The sequence below is a fragment of the Loxodonta africana genome, chromosome 25 (genome assembly GCF_030014295.1).
Source record: "Loxodonta africana isolate mLoxAfr1 chromosome 25, mLoxAfr1.hap2, whole genome shotgun sequence".
NCBI classification, from domain to species: domain Eukaryota; kingdom Metazoa; phylum Chordata; class Mammalia; order Proboscidea; family Elephantidae; genus Loxodonta; species Loxodonta africana.
In genome coordinates, this window is record NC_087366.1 from 42,491,518 (window position 1) to 42,516,331 (window position 24,814).

General features: G+C 39.7%; 1 protein-coding gene and 1 non-coding gene across 4 annotated transcripts in view; one reads left to right on the forward strand and one right to left on the reverse strand.

Moving 5' to 3' along the window:
* RGS7 (regulator of G protein signaling 7) overlaps nt 1-24,814 on the reverse strand; it is a 572,799-nt gene that overhangs the window by 45,190 nt on the left and 502,795 nt on the right. The gene's annotated exons all lie outside the window — the stretch shown is intronic.
* LOC111750961 (U6 spliceosomal RNA) lies at nt 20,634-20,740 on the forward strand. The gene has a single exon (XR_002786032.1). It is a non-coding gene; the product is annotated as a U6 spliceosomal RNA (small nuclear RNA).

Sequence of the window (24,814 nt, forward strand, 5' to 3'; positions counted from 1 at the left end):
GTAGTGCCAGCTAAAAACCCAGTGTGAATTTTTTACGGTGATTGTGAGGTCCAGATACTTGTTTTTCACAGACAGAATGTGCAATGGAGTTTGTGGTTAAAATGAGGAATATGAAGAAACTGGTACTCAATATACCATGCTTATTCCTACAAATTCCCAACTTCCTCCTTTACCCTCAGGCAGGTGATCGCTTTAAAGGGGCTGAAGGAAAGTGTGGGCTGCCTGATCCTGGCTGTCTGAAAACCTCCAGAGTCTTAATTTGCCGGGCTGATTGAAGAAACTGACTGACTAGCTTTCAGTTGCACAGAAACAAACAGGCATAAAGCTTGTTTTGTATTTGGAGGAGGAGAGGGAGAAGAGAGAGGGGAGGGAAGAGGAAGGAGGGAGAAAGGGAGAGAGAAAAGGAAGAATGAGGGATGGGGAAGAGAAGAGGGAGAGTAGGGAGGGAGGGAATATGAATCAGGAAACAGGGAAGAAAGGAGACTAAATACACGAGATCAAGGTCTAAAAATGACCTTAGTTATACTTTATTGTATAGAAGTGGCAGAAAGTTAGTGATTAATTATATGGGTTGTGTTTCTTTGGCTTTTGAGTTTCTGGTACAGGATTTAGACATCTTTGGTCCTAGTAAAAAACACGTATGTTGTTCAGCTTCTCTTTTTCTTCCTAAGAGTGTAAGAACTTCAAGCCATCATTAATCCTTGAACGTGACTCCAGAGACACTATGAATGAGGAAAGAGGTTTTTGCAGACTTGATATACGGTTGGTGGTAGGGAGGGCAAAAGGCACCAATCAGTACGACTAGAGAATGATTAGAGAATAATTACAGAATCGTCTCGTCTCCACACACTACCACTGGCAAGTGACAGGGATTAGGTCTCGGTATAATTGAGGACATAGGACATTTTCCTTAAAGACCTTTCTCCTGATAGCATAGCCATTGTGAGAAAACTCCACCGTAACATTATAAGGGAGAAGGAAGTAAACAAATAAAACATTTTTTCTTGATTTTTTTTCCTACAAAGTTTACATGTAAAATACATATACTACAGACACACACTATACTATAAACATTAAATAAATTATAAACTGGGTTTGCCTATTTAGTGAGGAATAGAAGTGCCTGGTTTAGTACTGTGGTCTGCTTGGCTGTGTGGGAAGAAGGGGAAGTACCCTCCTGGGTGGACCTTATTTACTAAGTGACACTGAGCAATTAAACCTGTGGTTGATCAATATCTGACATTATGATGTAATTTTTCTGTGGTCTGGATCTAGGCATCGGTATTTTTAAAAGACCCAAGCGAATTCAATTTGCAATTAGGGTTCACTACTACTGATCTGGAAACCCTGGTGGCGTAGTGATTAAGTGCTACGTTTGCTAACCAAAGGGTTGGCAGTTCGAATCTGCCAGGCCCTCCCTGGAAACTCTATGGGGCAGTTCTACTCCATCCTATAGGGTCGCTGAGTCAGAATTGATTCGAGGGCACTGGGTGGGACTAATGATCTAGGTGTAACAAAGATAATGTTTGGAAAATATTAAAGCCATGTGCTTTCATTTCCTATTCAATTTATATTTCCTTGCAGCTTTCCATGCTCAAGGCTGAGCCATTAAGAAAGGGTAGAGGAGATGCTCAAATTCTTTTAGCTTTTTTTGATGTATCAAGAACCAAGCATGGAAAGATAGATCATAGCGGAGCTTTTTTCTATGTGTTAAGCGGTGGAGATAACTAGGATATGATACACAGTAAAGGACAAGCATGTCCCTTTGTGATCTGGAGGAAAAGAGAAATCAAAGTAAGATGCAGAGTTTAGTAAGTGTCTCACTTCTCTCAGGAAGAAACCCAGATAAGTATGAAGGAGCCTGTGAGCATGGGGTGGAATAGCGAGTCTCATGCCCCTAGAAGAAGCCCTGCATGCGGTCATATCCATTAGGAATCCCTATAAGAAGGCAGGAGTTGGCCAGGAAAGTGAACCTGGGATAATGCTTCCAGGGACCCAAAATTTGTTATGTGCCTCAACAAAGGACACGGAGGTTCTGAGAAGACTGATGGATAGAAGTCTGAGGTTGAGACAAAGGCCACATGGGCATGGATTCTATGCTCAGGAGCAAATGGCTAGGGACACAAACTCCATCAGTGAGTGCAGGTGATGAGCTGACACCTGTTGCAGTACCCCCAGGGACAGACTACAGTGGCCTCTCTAGAGCAGAAATCAACAAGGACCTAGAAGATGCCCTGTGGATTCTTGGCCCTCACCCCTACTCAACAAGATCATACAAACAATCCAAGACTAGACAAAAACAATCTTGGGTCGCAGCAGTGAAAGTGGGGGAAACCTGAAAGCATGACTATTCATCTAGAAATGACTGAGTTATTGAAAGAGATCATTTAAATTACTGCATCACACTGAAATAGAACATTGAAACCTATCCCTCAAACAGGTATCTGAGGAACTACAGACATCTGAGGAGTCTGAACTAGTTGAAATCTAAAAATCCTTTCTTAATAAACTGCAATTCTAAATAAATCTTAATACTAACATGGGATTTTTTTAAATTGTGGTAAAAATATATGAGACAAACATTTGTCCATTCAACGTTTTTCCCATGTACGATTCAGTGACATTGATTACATGGACCATGCTGTGCTACCACCACCCATATCCGCTGTCGAGTTCCCATCACCTATTTTCATTTCACAGATTAACAGAGTATCAACAGATATTTGATGCTTCCTAAACAATGGTTCCCCTTTTCCCCTCCAGGTGGGATAATGGACCAAAGGCCCCAGAAATAGGGTCAACTTTTGAGGACACTAGTAGAAAGTTTTTCCTCCCATAGGAAGTATCTGACAGATAGAACTAGAATTTTAATTCTCAAAGGTCAAAGACTGGCCTTTTACATTTAATTAATGAACCATTACAGACATCTACAGTTGGTATTTGAGCCAATTTTCAACACCATTAATCATCAAGTTAGTAAGAAAGCATTGATCCTGAAAACAAATGTTTCTAGAGTCTGAACCCTGAGCTATATTCCATAACCCTGCTCCCATCCTAGGCAAATAAAATCTTCTGGTTTAAAGTTTGTTGATAATTAAAATAATAAAATGGACCCGGGATTCTTGTCTCAGTAGTCCTCTGGCTTCTTTGTGTATCATATCTAAAAAAGGCCCCCATGGGACTGCTAAGGGTTAGACAGATCTCTGATCTCTAAGTTAAATACAGGACTGTTGAAGATTAAAGAGGCTCCAAGGCCCAGAGTTGTCTAGGATGTGTCTGAAGAGCTAAGGTCATGACCTAGTGCTGGTAGCCCTGGAAATTCACTGCTTTCAGAATCAGGCACCATGGCAAATGCAACGTGGCAATATTTTTAAAAATTCTTTTATTTATCAAATACTTTTATGCATTGAATTATTTGTCAAATCTTGTGATCAATTGTGCGATACAGAAATAAAGGAATGATCATCTCTATTTCAATAACATAGTGTAGTAAGGACGACAGGCACTTGAATAATCAAAATATGAGGGCATATGGACAAAGTGGACGTTATAGCAGGGCAATATTGTTCTGTTGGTTATACCCAATGGGGCAGCTAAATGTATTTTTAATCTTGCTTTTAAGTAGTTTTGATCCCATAAGACCATGTTGTTCTTGGTTATTTAAAAGAAAAGAAAAGCAGTTACGTTTTGAAACCTATATAAAAGTACTAACTACTAGCTAGCACCAGCTCCATGTGAAATGTTATGCATAAATTTGTTTTCTGCAGAGATAAATATATCTTCCAATAAGATATAAATAGCACTAGCATTACCAAATAGGCACTGAATAAAAATGTTCGAGGATGTACTCTTTGCTGGATTTCGGATTAAGTGCATAGTATTGATGGATTTAAGGAATAATAATTGGCATTTACATTGGCCTAGAAGAGAATCATAAGTTATTTTTAGTGATTCAAAAGTCAATTTATTTTCAATAGAACTAAGCTGTGTTGTAACGTTATTATAATATTATTCATTCAAAGACAGCATTCAATACCTTGGATTTCATCTCTTAAGTGGCACAAGGAACATATTATTGAGCAATATGACTGCCACAGTGTTCATGCAAGTAATCTCAATGAATTGTAAAACCGAGTTGAAATTCTTGGTTTCCTTGCAGTTAAAAACCCCATCTAGTTCTTTTCACGGCACAATACATTGTCATTAGTTGGAGCACAGGGCACACTTATATTCAGAACAACTTGGGAAAATTTAAGGTCCTTCAGTGAACAGCGTCGTCACTAAGAAACAGTAATGGGGTACAGCTCTCATCAAATTCATTCATGGTAGCCGGGCAAAACAATATTCTAAATGACACATGAATGGACGTTTAAGAATGAGGAGGCAAATACAGCTAAGAGTAAGAACTATGCTTATTCCCGGAAGTTAAAAAAAAAAAAAAAAGCGATTCAGGAAAAATTAAAGTTTTAAATACATGTAATTATTGAGTTCTAATACAATAAAATTAATGAAAAAGATTCACTCTTTTGTAACACAGCACTCATTTGAAAAATTCAATTTGATACATACTGTACTTCAACTAAAGAGCCCTGGTTGCACAGTGGTTAAAGCGCTCAGCAGCTACTCCTTGGGAGAAAGATGTGGCAGTCTGCTTCAGTAAAGATTTACAGCCTTGGAAACCCAAAGGGACAGTTCTACTCTGTCCTATAGGGTCGTATGAGTCAGAATAGACTTGACAGCACTGGGTTTGGTTTTTCTGATATTTCAATTAAAAGTAATTATAAATTTTAAAATGTTTAATTTCAGAATTGTTTTTAAAGGTCTTCTTTAAACTTGTTTTTAATCACCTGCCAAGTGATTCGGCCTCCGACCTTCTCAGCCCTGCTGACCCACCCATTTACCAAATCCACACAAAATCCAGGAAGCTGTTTGGGACAATTGGCCTGGAATTCCTTCCATTCACCTCCTCTAGAATACATACTCATTTGATTCCTGCCCAATCTCATTTGCTGGCTTCAGACTCTTAAAAAAATTCTTTAATGTATGCTATGTATCAACTTCACGTATCCAAGAGGAAGAAGGAAGGCTGTTTAGCAGAGAGGAGGGAAGTATTTCATATATGTTTGGAGCTGTGGAAAGTTGTTAGGTTCGGTAGAAATTGTGACGGTGGTAACGGCTTTGGTTTTATCCTAAATGTAAGGGGAAGCTATCGAAGGGTTTTAAACAGGGAAATGATTTGGTATAATTTACATTAAAAAAAATTCACTCTAGCTGCTACTTTGGGAGTAGATTATCAGTGTGGGGTCAGGGCAGAAGTGGAAGTGGGAGACCAGTTAGCAAGTTGTTGAATAGTCCAGGTGAGAGATGGTGAAGTGGGTCTGCCCAACATCAGAGGTGATGAGAATGGGTTGGATGGGGGATAGATACATTTGAAGCTAGAATCACCAAAACGGGCTGATGGTATGGAACAGAATGCATTCTGAGGGAAAGAAAATAGCCAAGGATGACTCCTAGTTTTTGGCTAGAGCAACTGGGAGAGGTGGTGCCACCTACTGAGATGGAGAAGACTGGAATAGAAACAAATTTAAAAGAAGAGAGGAATCAGGGATGACTTTTGGATTATATTTATATACAATTTTAGTATTTATTTAATTCTCCAATTGGGAGCATACTGCAGCTCTTTATGTAGTAGTCACTATGAAGACTCACAACTCAGAGCATTTCCAACATAATTGCTTGTACAATAACCTGTCCCTGATCCATTGTTTTGTGTTTTTATCTTTTTGAGTCATCACTGGTGATAGGAAGACTTCACGGAACGTGCAGCATTAACACTGATGGTCAATTACGAATGTGTGGTGGAGCTGCTGCCTCTTATTACTCAGAGCCTCTGCTACGCTTCCCTAAGTTCTTCTCCAGTGAGTCTTAACACATTGTCTTTATCTGCTCTCCCAGAAATCAGACCATTTTAGGCTTACATTTAGGAACTGTCTGTACATTCTTCAATGACACTCTCTTTTTATATATTAGCAGTTGTCATGAGAACAAATCAGTGTTAGAAGAAATACAACCAGAATGCTCCTTAGAAGCAAGGATGGTGAGGCTTTGTCTTGCTTACTTTGGACACATCATCAGGAAAGAACAATCACTAGACAAGGACATCATGTTTGGTAAAGTAGAGGGTCAGTGAAAAAGAGGGAAACTCAAAATGAGATGAATCGACATGCTAGCCGCAACAATGGGATCAAACATATCAAAGACCATGGATATGGTGCACGACTGGGCCACATTTCATTCTCTTACTCATAAGGTCACCATGAGTTGGAGCTGACTTGATTAACAACAAAAGCATGTTTTCATAAGGTACTATCAGACTGCTCGAGGTCTCAATGAGCTACCAAGAGAATTCTAACAAATAAATTTGCTTGTAGCTTTTTCTGGAGCCCTGGTAGCACAGTGGTTAAGAGCTTGGCTGTTAACCAAAAGGTCAGAAGTTCAAATCCACCACCTGTTCCCTGGAAACCCTATGGGGGCAGTTCTATTCTGTTCTATAGGGTTATTATGAGTTGGAATCAACTCGATGGCAACGAGTTTGTTTTTTTTAATTTTTATAGCTTTTTCTGTGATCACTGGCATTACCCATGTTTAATGCTTGACTTTAAAATACTTAAAATATTCCCAGTTAGAATAGCTTTGAAAAAAAACAAACAAAAAAACCACTGAGTAGAGGCTGAGTTGTCATAATGACTCTTAACAAAATATGCACTCATCGAGGAAGAGACAAAATCTTATTACCTTTGTGTCTTGAATACCTTGCACAGCCCTTGCTACATGGTAGGTGCTTATAGAAGGAGAAGACTTTGAAACCCACTTCCCATTCTTCTTCCTCTACTCACTGTCTCATGGCCCTTTTCACCCCGAAGAGAGGAAGAACTATTCATCACATTGGTCACTCTGAAACACTGATGGGGCCATGTCTGCTAGGGATGAGGTCGCTGGATGAAAAGACCTGAGGCAGGTGTGCATGGACTCTTCTTTTCTTCTTTCTTAGTACCTGCAGCCAAATGGGTAATGCCACGCACACTAGCTATTCATCTCCTTCCCTTTATATGATTTTTTCCCCCCTACAACAAGATGGTTGCAATGCAAACATTTTTAATTGGGGGAGAAAAAAGCCCCTCTTAAGTCTTGAGAATTAACTTGATGCTCTAACTTGCCTTGCCTTAGGTAGTTCTCTATTGGCTCATCAGGCACTTGTATAACCATTGGGTAGCGGCACTTTGATTTACTTTGTGCTGTTGTTCCTCTGGTGTCTCACTCATGAGAAGATGAGTAGCAACTCAGAATCTTGAGATTCCTGGTTCATAAGCTTAATGCCATCAACCACAATACCAGTGGCCATTGAATCAACCCCAACTCATGGTGATCCTATGTGTTTCAGAGTAGAACTGTACTCCATAGGGTTTTCCTTGGCTGAGTTTTTAGACGTAGATTGCCAGGACTGTTTTTCGAGGTGCCTCTGTGTGGACTCAAACCTCCAAACTTTCAGTAGCAGCTAGCAGGTTAACCATTAGCACCACCCGGGGAATACCATCAAATACCTTGAAATTTTTTACTTGGCTCTGTTAGTTGACTGTTGGAATGAACAAATAAAATCTAGACTTGCTCGCAGATGGCAATGAAAATTCCCACCATTTAAAAGCTAAGCACCATAAGGCAGGAAAATAGATGTGTTACTGAATTGGAAAAAACAGTTTTTAAGGGACTTTGTAGATATTGCTACTGTAAACACAGGTAACATAAATGATATGCTACAACCGGTATACAGACTTAAACAAATTACCTAATAGTATAAATAACCCACAGTCAGTTCAAAAGGCTCATAATAATTGTTATAACTAGTAAGTGAAAAATAAGTTCATGAATATCATCATATATTGGAATTATCCTTGAATGGCAGCAACAACTATATGGGAGGCTTCTAAGTCCTACCTCCCCACCATAGAAAATTATGTGCCTCTCTTTAAACAAACAAGACTACCTGTAACACATACAACAACTTAGTAAGATCTCTACTAAAGAAGGAGCCCCTGGGCGGTGAAAATGGTTAATATGCTCGGCTGCTAACCTAAAGCTTGGAGGTCCAAGAATCTACCATTCAGATATTTCTTGAAAACCAAAGTTGATTCATGAGAGGTGCTGGTTGTATCATATGGCTCCACTGTATTATCTGGCACATCTGCGTGGGAAAAAATGCACACAGGCACAGCTTTTATTTGTCCTCTAATATTTGTCGGTCAAACTGGAGACAGCTTAAAACCAAAATCTAAATGTGGGGGCAGAGAAGCTTGCTTTGTCCTCATCTTGCCTTCTCTAAAAATGAGCCTTTGAAAGTTCCCAGTGTCCTCTTGTTTTTTAATTATCCAACCCCCACCAACTCTGGAAGGAATCTTCTATCAGCCATTTATATTTATCAACTGATGGACTGATTCTATTGCAAGGGGAAAGAAGTTTGAACTCAATGTTCCAGCACTGGAAATGTCTTTTTTTAAGCCTAACGTCAAAATGAGATCATTTGTTTCTTGTCACATAAATGTATGATAACAATGATAGGTGAGGACAAATCAGCCAGGGGTTTAGGTTATAGGTACCAGTGTTCTCGAATGTACATGCACGTGTGCGCACACACACACACACACAACCCAGCAAACAGAAAATAAAGCATTTGTATTTTTAACAGATGGGGAATGTTCAGAAAGAACAATCTATAATCTTGCTCAGTTCACTCGGTTATTCATTCAAAAACATTTACTGAGCACCTATTAAAAAAAAAAAAAAAACAAATCCGTTGTCCTCCAGTCCATTCTGAGTCATAGTGACCCTATTAAGTACCAGTTTTTTTTTTTTTTTTTTTAAATTCAGACTCTGGTGACAGATACTGAACAACTCAAGCACAGCCCCTCCATTTGAAGAGTTTACCTTCCAGTGCAAAAAGGCAGGGTAAATAAACATCCCAGGTGGCGGTAAGTGTTAGGATAAAAATACAAACAAAGTGATGTGATCAGGAGGGCTGGGGGGCTACTTTAGGTCATGTAGTCTACCAAGACCTCACTGAGACCCAGATGCCAGGTAGCCAACTGCACAATAAAGAGGTATCATATAGTACAGAGGAACAAACCTGGTTCATGCGAGAAGCAAAAAGAAGGGCAGTGAGGTTGGAGTGGAGTGAGCAAGGGAGGAGAGGTACCAAGTGTGGTTAGAAAGGTAGAGAGAGGCCCAAGTACACAGCACCTTATAGAACATGCAGATGGGTGCCTTCCATCCTTAGTGTGATGACAAGCAGATAGAGGTTTGAAGAGTACAGTGACACGATATAGTTACAGTTTTAAAAGGTCACTCTGGAGGACTACGTAGAGAATTACTTAAGGAGACCTGGTGGTGCAGTCGTTAAGCACTTGGCTGCTAACCAAAAGGCTGGTGGTTTAAACCCACCAGTCACTCTGTGGGAGAAAGATGTGGCAGTCTGTTTCCATAAAGATTACACCCTTGCAAACCCTGTGGGACAGTTCCATTCCATTCCATAGGGTTGCTATGAGTCAGAGCAGAGACGATGGCAAAAGTTTTTTTTTTTTTTTTTTTTGTTTAGGGTGGGGAAATAAGTCCCTGGGTGGTGCAAACAGTTAACATGTTTGGCTGCTGGCTGAAAGGTTAGACGTTCAAGGCTGCCCAAAGGCATCTTGGATTAAGGCCTGGTGATCTACCTCTGAAAAATCAGCCATTGAAGACTCTACAAATGATAGGATCCTGTATGTAGAAAATCCCAAGGAATCCACAAGAAAGCTTCTAGAGCTAATAGAAGATTTAGCTAAGTTGCAGGGTACAAGGTCAACAAACAAAAATCAGTCAGGTTTCTCCATACCAGCAATGAGAATTCTGAAAGGGAAATTTAGGGAAACAATTCCATTTAAAATAGCATCTAAGAGAATAAAATACCTAGGAACAAATTTAACCAGAGATATGAAAGACCTATACAACGAAAATCATAAATTTCTGCTGAAGGAAATTATAGAAGACTTAACTAAATGGAAAGACGTTCTGTGTTCATGGATTGAAAGACTTAATACTGTTAAGATGTCAATACTATCCAAAGCAATCTGTAGATTCCATGCAATCCCAATCAAAATTCCAACAGCCTTCTTCACAGAAATGGAAAAACCAATCCTCAACTTTATATGGAATGGTACAAGGCCCTGAATAGCTGAAGCAATATTGAAGGAGAAGAACAAAGTAGAAGGACCCATACTTCCTGATTTTAAAACATATTACACAGCTGCAGTAATCAAAACAGCCCAGTACTGATAAAACAACAGACACAGAGACCAATGGAATAGAATTGAGAGTCCAGAAATAAACCCACATGTCTTAGTTATATACTGTTGCTGTAACAGAAATACCACAAATGAGTGGCTTTAAGAAACGGAAATTTATTTTCTCACAGTTTGAGAGACTAGAAGTCTGAATTCAGGGTGCTGGCTCTAGGGAAGGCTTTCTCTATCTGTCAGCTCTAGCTTTTAACAATGGATTATCTGATATAATAACAAAAGCACAAACAGCAGAAGATAAAATAAGTAAATGGGATCACATAAAAATTAAAACCTTTTGCTCATCAAAAGACTTTACCAAAAAAATGAAAAGACAAGCTACTGAGTGGGAGAATAGCTTCAAAAACCATACATCCAATAAGAATCTAATATTCAAAAAATATATAAAACTTTCACAACTATACTACAAAAAGACAACATAATCAAAAATGGGCAAAAGACCTGAATTGACATTTAACCAAAGAGGACACTCAAATGGCTACCAAACACATGAAAAGATGCTCAATGTCATTAGCCATCAGAGAGATGCAAATCAAAGTCACAAGGACATATCATTTCATTCCCACCAAGATGAAAGCTGAGAAGCTGGACTACACGGAGAAAAACGCAGCATCAGGATTGGAGGAAGACTCATTAACAACCTGAGATATGCAGATGACACAACTTTGCTTGCAGAAAGTGAAGAAGACTTGAAGCACTTACTGATGAAGATCAAAGATGACATAGAGCCTTCAGTATGGATTACACCTTAACATAAAGAAAATAAAAACCCTTATAACCGGATCAATAAGCAACATTATGATAAATAGAAAAATGTTGAAGTTGCAAAGAATTTAATTTTATTTGAATCCATAGTCAAGACCTATAGAAACAGCAGTCAAAAAATCAAACGATGTATGGCATTGAGCAAATCTGAAAAAGACCTCTATAAAGTATTAAAAAGCAAAGATGTCGCCTTGAGAACTGAAGTGTGCCTTACCCAAGCCATGGTGTTTTCAACTGCCTCATATGCGTTGGAAAGCTGGACAATGAATAAGGAAGACTGAAGAAGAGTTGATGTCTTTGAATTATGGTCCTGGTGAAGAATATTGGATATAGCATGGACTGCCAGAAGAATGAACAAATCTGTCTTGGAGGAAGTACAGCCAGAATGCTCCTTAGAAATGAAGATGGCAAGACTTTGTCTCACTTACTTTGGACGTGTTATCAGGAGGGACCAGTCCGTGGAGAAGGACATCATGCTTGATAAAGTAGAGGGTCAGCGAAAAGGAGGAAGACTCTCAATGAGACGTATTGATACAGTGGTTGCAACAATGGGCTCAAACAGAGCAAGAATTGTGAGGATGGCGCAGGACTGGGCAGCATTTCTTCCTATTCTACTATGAATCACTATGAGTTGGAGCTGACTTAATAGCACCTAACAACAAATAACAACAACAGGGTGGCAAAGATTTAAAAAAAAAAAACTGAAAATAACTAATATTGGCGAGGATGTGGAGAAATTGGAACCTTGTCTATTGCTGGTGGGAATGCAAAATGACACAGCTGTTGTGGAAAACAGTGTGGTTTTTCCTCAAAAAACTAAAGATAGAACTACCATATGACCCAGTAATTCCACTGTGAAGAATACACCCAAGGGACCTGAAAGCAGAGATGTGAACAGACACCAATGTTTTTTGCAGCATTATTTACAATAGCCAAAAGGTGGAAACAATCTAAACGCCCATCAATGGATGAATGGATAAACAAAATGTGGTAAATACATACAATGGAATACTACTCATCCAGAAAGAGAAATAAAGGCTTAATACAGGCTACAAAATGGATGGAGCTTAAAGTCATTAAGTCATTAGGCTGAGTGAAATAAGTCAGTAACAAAAGAACAAACACTGTAATACCCCACTTATATAAAAAGACAAGAACAGGCAAATGTATAGAGAGCAAAGATTATTAGTGGAGGGAGGGGAAAAGCTGGAGTTACTGTTTATGGAGCAGTGTGTTTCAGTTTACAGTGATGGAAAAATCACATTGATTAAGTGTAAGGTTGCACAGACAATGCAATATCTGTCAATAAGTTGCACATCTGGAAAAAGCTGAATTGGCAAAAGTTGTGTGACAGATATATTTACAACAACGATAAAAAGAGCAGCTGCTGAGGCTGCTTATGTACAACCAAACACCTCATGGGATTTGGTTTCTTGGTTTGGAGGTTTAGGGTCATGGTTCCATGGAACATCTCAGTTAACTGGCCTAATACTGTGTTTAGTGCTTCTATTCTGCCTCCCAGTTCTTCGCATAGTGCCTGCGGTCTTAAAAGCTTGTAGGTGACCATCCAGGGTGCACCAATTGATCTCTATTCTCCTGGAGCAGCAAAAGAAGAAGGAAAGTAAGGAAAAGAAGGGCGAAATGAAATGTGTAGCTAACTGCCTCCATGAACAACTGCCCCCTTTGGCCAGGAGACCACAAGAACTGGATGGTGCCTGGCTACCATTACCCAATGTTTTCATCAAAGATTCTGTAGAAGAATCCTGATCAAAAGCGAGAAAATGTAGAACTGAATTTCAAATTCTCATGGAATTCAGGCTTTTTGGAGTCATAGAGTCTGGATGAACCCCTGAAACTACTGCCCTGACATAGCCCTTAAACCTTTAAACATAATATCCCCTGAATTCTTCTTAAAACCAAACAACTGTTTAACTTAACTAGTAAAGAATATCTATCTTGAGCATTGAGCTCTTTCAAGAGCTATCTATCTAGGATCAAACATTGACAACAGCAAATTCGAAAGATTAGATAGGAAACTTAGGGGACAGTGAGTTTACGTTAATGGGGTGGAACAATTCAGGAAAAGGAGGACGAGAATGGATGCACTTGAGGAATGTAATCAGTGTCACTTAATTGTATGTGCAGACATTATTGAATTGGTGTATGTTCTGTGTATATTCTCAGTAGCAACAACAAAATGAACTGTATATAAAAAGAAAACCCTACGGAGAACAGTTCTGCTCTCACACACATGGGGCACTGTGAGTAAGGATCGACTCAAAGGCAACTTGACTGGTCTGGACAGGAGGGTGGGGAGAGCAAGAAGTAATGATGAAGACAATCTAGAAAGCTGCTGTGATTGTCCAAGTGGGAGACAATGGCAACTTGGACCAGGGTGGTAGCCATGAAGATGGAGAGAAACAGATAGATTCCGATTGTTTAGAGAGAAAATTCACAAGACTTGCTGATGAATTAAGGAAAAGGGAGGAATCAATGACGACTCCAGGTCATCTTGACAAATTTATCTTGACAAATTGGTGGCATTTACTGAAATGGGGAAGGTTGGAGGTACCAGAAACCAAGAGTTGTGGTTTAGATATATTTTTCCCTTTTTAAGAAGCTGAACTGTAATTAGTACTGTGTCTGGAAGGCTTTTCCCATAAGAGGCTGGGTGCAGAACAAGAGTGCAACATTATTCACTTATTTAAGGACTTGGGGCAGGTGAAACCCTAGAATGCTCCCAGGGGTCCACATGCATTTAACTTTTCTTCCTACCCCTCAAAGCACAGAATTAATTCTGCCTCCCAAATTTTATCTCATCCTCTACCTCAGAACTCCAGGTAAATGTTTGATGTCATCTATTTCTGACTCACTTAAAGTAGCTTTTATAATATTATTTGCTGGTAAGTTTTCCACAGAAGAAAGGCCTGAAGACTCACTTCTGTAAAGATTACAGCCAAGAAAACCCTATGGAGCACAGTTCTACTCTGTGACAATGGCAATGGGTTTGGTGTTTTTGGATAAGCTATCCTGAAAGGTTGTAAACATATCATTTCATTTGTCAGAATTTTTATATTTCCTGCCTCACATATCCAAAAATTCGATCCTGTCCAAAACTCAGCCAAAAAATAAACTCTGAAAGTCTTAGCCAAAGGGATTGTTAAAACACCCACAGTCTTACTTCAGTACTTTGGTTGGTTGGTTTGTTTGCTAAATTATGAAACATTGCGTTAAAGTTGTGTTTGCCTGGTTTCCTGGCCCGTGTCAGAACTCCAGCACCAAATTAGAGGATGATGGGATATTGCTGGAGGCAAGGACACTGAGAGCAGCAAAATGTGACAACTGACAAGCAGGAGGCAGAGGCACTCTAAAAATGGCATAAAAGCTCAAAGAGCATTAACAATTGGGCCCATCTAGCCTCACGGCCATTGCTATCTTCCTGATGGTAAAATAAATGTTGTTTCCAATAATGACCCTGAATCATGAAGAAAAGAATACATTGCTTTGGGTATGATTACATAAGAATGCACGGATGTATAGGAATTGTTCTAGAAGGTTTTTTTTTCTCTAATGGTGAAAATAAAGTTTTAGCTGTCAGACAGAAATATGTAATTTCGAAAAGAACCTTTCGTGAAACTATCTTTTCTAACATCAGTAAATTAACGAAAAAAAAAAAAGTACTTCTCTTTTTCTACTTTTGGAAATCAAATTTAATGAACAGAGAGTGTCTTGGAAATGCATCTTCTTTTTTCGCAGACCAGATGCCTTGGAGGTGACTCCTACTCATAGTGACCTTGTGTGTGTCACAGTAGAACGGTGCTCCACAGGGTTTCAAAGGGCTCGGCTGTGGCGTCATTGATGCAATTGTTCTCCATTGGGTTGGATTATAGATTTAAAGACTAAAACCTTCTATGGTGAAAAAAAAAATTTGGATTTGATGTGTAAAATAATAAAAATTAGAGATAATTATAATAGCTCCCATATTTTGAAATATTTTGCCATTTTCCAACCAACTTGTTGTTGTTAGCTGTCTTCAAGCTGGTGCTCAACTCACGATGACCCCATACACATTGGTGGTCCTGTGCTATCCCCATGACAGGTTTAGGATTGGACCAGGACCATTGTGTCCACAGGGTTTTCATTGGCAGATACGTAGCCAGGCTTTTTTTCCTAGTTCAACTTAGTTTGGAAGCTCTGCTAAAAGTTGTTCAGCATCATGGCGTCACACAAACCTCCACTGACAGATGGGTTATGGCGGCCCTTGAGGAGCACTGGCCTGGAATTGAACCGGGTCTCCTGCATGGAAGGCGAGAATTACTGAATCACCACTGCCCTCTTTCCAACCATAGCCATAGACATGACTTTATTTGATTTTCATAAACATTCTATAAACTATACAGGTCAGCCACTATTAACCTCAATTTTCACAAAAGCATAATACCAAAGACTCAGACAGACATTGGATCGAAATAAAGATTATCTGGCCAAATCTAACATCCAGTTCATGATTTTTTCTGAGAACTTCTATGACAAGCATCATTCAACCTTAGCCTGAATCCCTCCTACAATGGCAGTATGGTTCCCTCTAGAACAGTTAACAGCTCCATTTGTAGCACAGTTAAGAGAGTAGAAAATCTTTAAATATACCACTTAAATAAAGGACTATGCCACTTTTTAAAAATGTCAGTCATCACACATAAAGAACAAAATCACGTGACTATAAAATAGTTAAGATCATGGGCTATATCCCTGGAAGAGTTAAACAACTCTAAGTTTTTGTGTTCCTCCTTCACAATGTGGGTAATAGGAATAGTACTGACCTACTTTGAAATAACGTGTGTAAAGTGTTTAGAATAGTTTCTGGAACCCAGAATACCCTAAGCATATGTTGGCTGCTATAACAGTGATAGTAATAATAGCAATTATTATTATCAGTATAGCTCAAAGACAAAATTATAACATTGTGGCAGGGGACTGCATCATTATTTCATGCTTTCAAATTATGTTGGTCAGAATTCAGGATGTTACTCATTAAAAAAGAACAAGTCGAACTATATTGGAGGAAAGAAACGCAAAAATCAAACAAACAAACTTTAGCAATTTAAGGCCACCTATCATACTTCCGGTAACCTTGGTGGTGTAGTGGTTAAGTGCTACGGCTGCTAACCTAACGGAAGCCAGCTGAAATCCACCAGGTGCTCCTTGGAAACTCTATGGGGCAGTTCTACTCTGTCCTATAGGGAGGGTCATTATGAGTCGGAATCAGCTAGATGGCAAAGGGTTTGTTTTTTTATCATACTTAATAAATAAATGAATGATCACCTTATTGGGACTAAATATATGGTGGGGTGGAGGTGAAGATGCAAAACTTAGTTCAGTTCAAAGTTTTTCAGATCAAATCAGGCACCAATTAATGGACTTGAGGTTTGTTTCCTTAATATCATTTTTAATTTTTTGCTTCTCAGAGGCTCAACTTCTACATTTGAAAAAAAAAAAAAATAGGTAATAACAAATGTTCTCATGTTGGGGCTTCTGATAATAAAATATCATTTGTTTTTTGAAAAATCCACTTTCTAATCGTGAGGAAGTATATAAAATTGTTGAGAGGGGAGATAGCAGAGCTGAGCAGAAGTTGTCTAGCACTTTCTTGGTTTGTGAGGGGATTTATTTTTTTCTCATTAATTATAGGTTTTTTTTTTTTAACTTTAATGCTATTTTTTTTTCTCAAGAAAGAGAATCCAACTGAAGCAGACACCCTATATCAGATTGAAAGAACACAACTTTCCTTTCTTTAATATAATTTTTATGTTTTTTTTAGTCAAAGCAAATGAACAGGAAAAAAAAAAAAAAAAACACAGTCCAAATACTAACTGCTCCCCCGTGAAGTCCGTGTTCATGCTGGCTTTGTCAGCGTATTGACAGATTGAACCCATTCTTGGTTCCTCTGAGTAGCTGGCCCAGCCACCCTCACAGACAACGTACGCTTGCTGTCTCTAGCTTTGCACTTACTGGTTTCTTTGCTCCTAGCTGGTCCTTTCCCAAATCAGCACTGACCATACCCAGAAATAGAGTAGTACTAGCAGTTTAGGCAAAAGGCATATTAGGCTTATACCCTGAAGAACATTCAAAAACTGGGGAGACATGCTCCCCCCAGTCATAAATACCTTGTAGTCGGGATCCATAACATTTGTTGGAAAGTGCGTGTGTGTGTGTGTGTGCGTGTGGGCATAAGTGAAACTCTTTACTTTGATACACTTCAAACTCAGAGAAAGAACTGCAAGAATGGAGATTTAACCCAGGTTCTTCAATTGTTAACATTTTGCCCCATTTTCTCTCTTTCTCTGTATGTTTTAAAAACTGATCTGATTGACCTTTTCTACCTGCGAACAGAACTTTACTTCAGCTACAGCAGGAATGGTGCAAGACACTAGCTTCTCAGCAGCACATCAAGGCTAGTGGTGGCCCTTCCCTCCAGTCACTTGCCCAGACCCGTGGGACTATGCAAGCTACCATCAGTGCTGGAGATCAATACCCTCCTCCTAACCACCTCCTTGAAAGTTGGATGTTGGTACTCAGAGTCTTGTTCCCAGTATCACTCCAGCCACTACCCACATCCTCATCGTTTCAGGAAAAATGGGACAGAAATCTGGGCTCATCATTTTGAAAAGCCGCCAACCCATAGAAGCACCGGCTTAATAATAGGGAAAGCTCTCATAAATAGCATCTGATATTACATAATAATAGGACACCTTATCTCCAAATCTATTCAGGGAAAGGAAGAACAGACAGAATAAAAGATGTAGCCAGGGAGCGAAAAAGAACAGTTTCATTCATAGAGGTTCATGACAGTTCCATTGTCAAAATATTTTTCAACCCAAAGGAACAGATCTGAATAACAGACAGAAAGCCTGTTCTTTCTTTGTGACACAAAAGAAAGATTTAAATTTGGATTAGCATGTTTTGGATTTTCTAAAACAGTTAAAAGAATCAGTAATGAAAAGAACATGGGCTATTGTTCGAGAAGGCAGACAGGAGCACGAGCTGATTTGATCATTAAGGACAGAAAACTGAATCGTCCCTACTGACGTCTACATAATTTATTTCTCATAGATACCATGAAACCAACCAAAAGTTAAAACTAGCGCTGGAAGAGCTCTGAAACCTTTCAAGGGAAATGTTAAGAAGATATTAAAGTTCTACTGCTGCTTAAATTCCAAATTAGAACATGAAATCAGGCAGGTAAATTGTACATGGGGTATAGAATTAAAAGTCAAGCCCCTTACAATCTATAGCACACTACAGCTGCAGGTTCAAGCCCAGAATCAGACAGGGAGGTTTCTAGGTTTTATTTATCCTATTGCACTTTTTTTTTTTTTTTTATCATGCTTTAAGTGAAAGTTTACAAATCAAGTCAGTCTCTCATACAAAAACTTACATACGTCTTGCTATGCACTCCTAGCTATTTTCCCTGTAACGAGACAGCACACTCCTCCTCTCTGCCCTTTATTCCCTGTGTCCATTCAACCAGCTCCTGTCCCCCTCTGCCTCCTCATCTCACCTCCAGACAGGAGCTGCCCACATAGTCTCATGGGTTTGTGTACTTGAGCCAAGAAGCTTACTCCTCACCAGTATCATTTTCTGTCTTATAGTCCAGTCCAAACCCTGTCTGAAGAGTTGGCTTTGGGAATAGTTCCAGTCTTGGGCTAATAGAAGGTCCAGGGACCATGACCTCCGGGGTCCCTCTAGTCTCAGTCAGGCCATTAAGTCTGGCCTTTTTACAAGAATTTGAGGTCTGCATCCCACTGTTCTCCTGCCCCATCAGGGGTTCACTGTTGTGTTCCCTGACAGGGCAGTTATCAGTTGTAGCCAGGCACCATCTAGTACTTCCGGTCTCAGGCTGTTGTAGTCTCTAGTTTATGTGGTCCTTTCTCTTTCTTGGGCTCATATTTACCTTGTGTCTTCGGTGTTCTTCATTCTCCTTTACTCCAGGTGGGTTGAGACCAACTGATGCATCTTAGATGGCCACTTGCTAGTGTTTAAGACCCCAGGCGCCACTCACCAAAGTGGGATGCAGAATGTTTTCTTTATAGATTTTACTATGCCAATTGACCTAGATGTCCCCTGAAACCATGGTCCCCAGACCCCCATCCCTGCTACTCTGGCCTTCAAAGTATCCTATTGCACTTATTAATAACAGATCCCACTGTGCGACTCTTCAGCAGCAGCCTAGTATAGCTAAAGTTACCAGCCACCTCTGAGAGATGCTGTGACAATGGACATCCGCTGTCCTTTGACGAGCTCAAGTAAACATGCACAGCAGAGAAGCCCATCTAACAAATGAAAAGCTCAATGAATCATTTCACTTGTATAAAAATAAAATTGAATTGCTATGCACGAAGCTGACCCTGATGTAATATAACCTCCTGACGTATATTATGAATCAAGAAGGAAAAATTAGATACTATTTAATATACTGTAGATTGTATGGAAACCCTGGTGGGATAGTGGTTAAGTGCTATGACTGCTAACCAAAGAGTTGGCAGTTTGAATCCGCCAGGTGCTCCTTGGAAACTCTATGGGGCAGTTCTACGCTGTCCTATAGGGTCACTGTGAGTTGGAATCGACTTGAGGGCAGTGGGTTTTTTTTTTTTTTGGCTTCATAGATTGTACGGGGTTTTGGAGCAAATGCCAGGTTTCTGTCATGAGTAAAGATTTGCATCTTAGCTATATGGTAGTTAACAAAACTTAACACAGAGCCTTGCTTTCTCTATTCTGTAAATTAAGGGCAACAACTAACCACTAAAAAAAAAAAAACCACTAGGGATCCTCTAAAGTATAAGTGACATAATGCATGTACGAAGCCTAACTAGAAAATGCAACATAGATCGTAATCAACGCTACTGTCATCACTGATAGTAATCCACCCGTATTGTTCTCTTACATTCTGTAGAGAGGAAATCCAAGTAGCATGGACTTTACATGTGTTTTATTTGAATACTATACAGCCGAATGGCAGGACAGCTTCAACAGCTGGGTAACTGGAGCACACTGACTATGCCAGGAATCCAGAAGCTTTGCGGTAGCTGACAAAGCCCCCTTGGTTTGGACCTGGTAGCTGATCCCTTGGCTGGTTCCAGAATCAGAGTCCTGTGACATAAACACCTGAGCCTTTTTAAACTAACGCCAATTCTTTAGTGTCATCCGGAAGAGGGAGAACAGGTTTTATTGACTCACTCAAGAATTCAAAATCTACCCCGAGTGTCCACCATGAGTCTGGCCCTGGACAGAGGGCTGAATATAGAATCAGGGACCAGGAGTGCCTGGTCTGTACCTGCTGGCAGGGGACAGTCACTGGCTCATGTCTACTGTCTCATTCACAACAATAAAATCACTTCCATCAGATGCTTTCACATTTATCATTCACACATTTGCTCTTCTCCAGGTTGTGGGAGTGATCATTAGCTCTGCGTAAAAATGTGGAAGTTAGTGCTTGCTTTGGCAGCACATATACTAAAATTGGAACGATACAGAGAAGATGAGCATGGCCCCTGTGCAAGGATGACATGCAAATTCGTGAAGCATTGCAAATTTTTCAAAAGAAGAGTGGAGGGAAGGAGCGGGCTGTCTCACTGGGGGAGAGCAATTAGGAGTATATAGCAAGGGGTATATAAATTTTTGTATGAGAGACTGACTTGATTTGTAAACTTTCACTTAAAGCACAGTAAAAATTTTTAAAAAATGTGTAAGTTAAAGTTGAGAAAATTGAAACAACTTACCCAAAGGTTGAGATGGGTAAGTGAAAGGCATTTTTTACTTTAGAAGTTACTCCTCCATGTCATTCTTCTGGAGATTTAGCCAAGAAATCACTTGGCACAGCTTAAGAAGTGTGCAGGGTCATATGCCTCTCCCCCTCCCCCTGCCTGCTGCCACAATTGCTGTATGTCTACCTCCCGCTTTAAGGCTCCAGTAAGGTTGTTCAGTCAACATTCGCATGGGTTGCCCATCTTTATGGCAGGGATTGCATTCATACCAGCGTCCAGCCAAGTTTCCTCCTTTCCACCAAGTTTCCAATTTCTTTCCATTTGCCTCAAGTTGACAGTGGTGGCCAGCTCCTAAGATGGTGCCTTAATGATCTCCTCCTGTTATCTACGACCTAGTGTAGTCCTCTCCCACACTGAACCAAGATCAGTCTATGGGGCCGATAGAATATGGTAGAGTAATGGTATGTCATTTCCAAGATTTGGTTATCAAAGTCAAAGTTTTGACTGGGGCTCTCTTTCTATTTTGGCTCATTCATTCCAGGGGGTGCAGGGAAGCTGTAACTTAAGCAGCCTTATATGAGGCCCAAGAGACCAGGAACTAAAACTTCCTGACAACCGCCACATAGGAGCGGTCCTCTAGCTCCCTTAGGTGACTACAGCCCCAGAGGACAGCTTGGCTGACACCTCCTGAGAGATCTCAGGCCAGAACCACCCAGCCAAGCCTTTCCTGGGTTCCTGACCCTCAGAGACTGTGTAAAATAACAAATGTTTGTTGTTTTAAGCTGCTAAATTTTTGGGTACTTTGTTATGCACAGATAACTAATACAGCTACTCGAGCTTCAAACCTCAATTTTAGCTCTTTGGTTTTCCAAAGGTCTCCCCTGATTGTATTAGGTCACAGCTATCTACCATCTTTTCTATACTCCCTTACCTTCTGCCTTCTTGACTCCCTTCCCTTCTGCCTTCTTGACTCCCTTCAAAAGCACAATTGCTGAAATAATTTAGCTACTGATCATTGAACAAGGACTATGTGCCAGGTCCCATCCTAAACAATTTACAGATATTATTTCAATTTATTCTCAGCAATCTTATGAGGTAGATATTATCTCCATTTCACAAAGGAGGAGCCTGAAACTTGGAGACGTTTAGTAAAATCACATATCTAAGAAGTAAGCTGGTATTTGAGTCAAGTCTTTTTAGCTCCAGTTACATTTCTTAAACGCTGTTGTTATTGTCAGGTGCCATCCAGTGGGCCCCTGCTTATGGCAACCTCATGCACAACAGAACAAAACACGGCCTGGTCCTGTGCCATCCCCATGACTGATTGCAGATTGGACTATTGTGACCTGTATGGTGGTCATTGGGTGATTTTCATTAGCATATGGCCAGACCTTTCTTCCTGGTCTGCCTTAGTCTGTAGGCTCCACTGAAACCTGCTCAGCATCACAGGAACATACAAGCCTCCAATGACAGAAGGATGGTGCCTGCACGTGAGGTACATTGGCCAGGAATTGAGCCTGGATCTCCCACATGGAAGGCAAGAATTCTACCACTGAACTACTACACTACATTCAACTGTCGTGTCTGCAATAGTTCCCCCCAAACCCTTGCTATTTGAGACAGGGAAAATATACATGGGGAGTGGTCTCCATGTGCAGGGCTCCTGCCTAGTGAGAGGAGTAGGAACAGAAGTGAGAAGCACAATGTTTCTCTTTGTCAACCTTTATCTAATCCATCATTTGGGCATTTTGCTCATGATAAAATGTTGCTGAACCCGCCATATTTGTCATCACAGATCTCTAGACTAGAGAAATAATGTAAGTTCTGCATGAGGCTCTTCTGAGTCATGGAAAAGTATGCCAAAAAATCAATAGCATGACCATTCTCTACAGTGAAGTATTTATTATAGAAATCAACAAAAAATCTAGGACAGGCCAATCTCACTTCTGAGCATCTATGAAAACAATCCTAAATAAAGACAAACAAAATCTATTATCACATTAAGAAACTAACACATCCTGACAAAGTGGGGTCTATTCTGGGATTTCCAGGATCATTTAGCATTAGGAAATCCATGAATAGAACGCATGTATTATTAATAGACCTAAAGAGAAAAAAGTATGAAAATCTTCAGAAAAATTCAGCAATCATTCCTACCTGAAGAAGAAAACCACTCTACACAGTGGTTCTCTCGCAGGGGTTTTACAAGATCAAAATTGCTTTCATGAAAATACTAAGATGTTATTTGTCTTTTGCACTGTCATTCTCTCAAGTGTGTGCAGTAGAGTTTCTCAAAGCTTACATGATATGCAATATTCTTCTATTAAGCCAGACATTAAAGGGATTTGGAAACATGTAAAACATGCCACTGTTTTCATTAATTTCCTTTAGGAAAATACCAATTTTTCATTTAAATTTTTTTGTTATTCTATAATTGGTTTCTTATTTGTTTTTTGAAATTGAAACTTAGGGTTTCTTCTGAGCAGTTATTTTACATGCATATAGGGAGACCATTCTGATTCCAAAGAGAATAAAAGATCAACCATTGACTAACCCTGACATGATGGATTGAACCTTGCTCTCTCCCTTTAACTGAAATTGACTGATATCGGGTCACAAGGTGGTCTCTGGCCCTCCACCCACCTTTTGAACTTTAATCTTATTGTTATTTTTAAATAAATCTACAAATAAATATTTTTCAAATTCCTGTTTTAATTTTAATATGGTAAATAGCAATAGATAAAGCTGATGTAAAGAAAAATTCTGTGTAGTCCACAGTAATTTTTATGAGTAAAGAGAAAACCAAACATTTGAGAATCACTTCTCCATATGATAAAAATTAATGACCACTTTCTTAACTTTATACATAGTGTTTTTTAAAATATAAAATGGAAAAGAAAACCATATTTACAGTAACAACACTGAAAACAAAGAAATTAAGAAAAAGGAAAAAAAAAAAGAAACTTAGAAATAAACCTATTAAGGAATATATGAAATCTGCATGAGGAAAATTTATGCCATTCCTGAACAACACAAAGGTAGATATGAACAAATGGACAGACTGACTTCACTTCATTTCTTCCATGTTTACATAAATTTTAAAGAACCCCTGGTGGTACAGTTGTTAAGCGTTCTGCTATTAATGAAAGGTCAGCAGTTCGAACCCATCAGCTGCTCCAAGGGAGGATGTAAAGATCTATAGTCTTAGAAACCCCATGGGGCAGTTCTACTCTGTCCTATAGAGTCTCTATGAGTCAGAATCGACTCGGCGGCAATGGGTTTGGTGTTTTTTATATATAAATTTAAAGCAGTGCAACTAAAATGGCGAGAAATGTTATTTTCCAATTGATTCTACAGTTCATACAGAAAAAATAACTAGGAGAACCCTAAATGGAAGAGCAATGAGGAGGAAGTGGGGTGAGGGTTGGGGACTAACCTTACCGGACATTACAACACACTCAAATCAAAATAGCGAGCATGACAGACAGATAGGGAAACCCCATCACAAACTGCAGGACGTGAGATCACCATCCCTGATGCTGCCTTCGCTCCATTTGGTCATCCACTTTGTTGTCTGCTGTCCAGTCGATTCCAACTCATAGCGGCCCCATCACTTCTTGCCCAGAAACTTCTAGTATATCCCAGTGATAACTTACCCCCACCCGAAGGTTTGCCTCATAATTCTACCCTGCAGTGTGAGATTTCTAAACAGGCATATTTCTTAAAAAGACCTATTCTACTTTGCCTTCAATTAACTTTGTTTCGTGGAAGACGTTTTACTTTTCCCTTTGCTTGGTTTATGAAAGTCCTAACTCACTCATAGCAATTGACTTCCGTCGTGAGCCATCACATTAGCCTTCCGGCCTGACTTTGTCTGGCAGCCTGAGTTAGTGACAGGAGCACTGT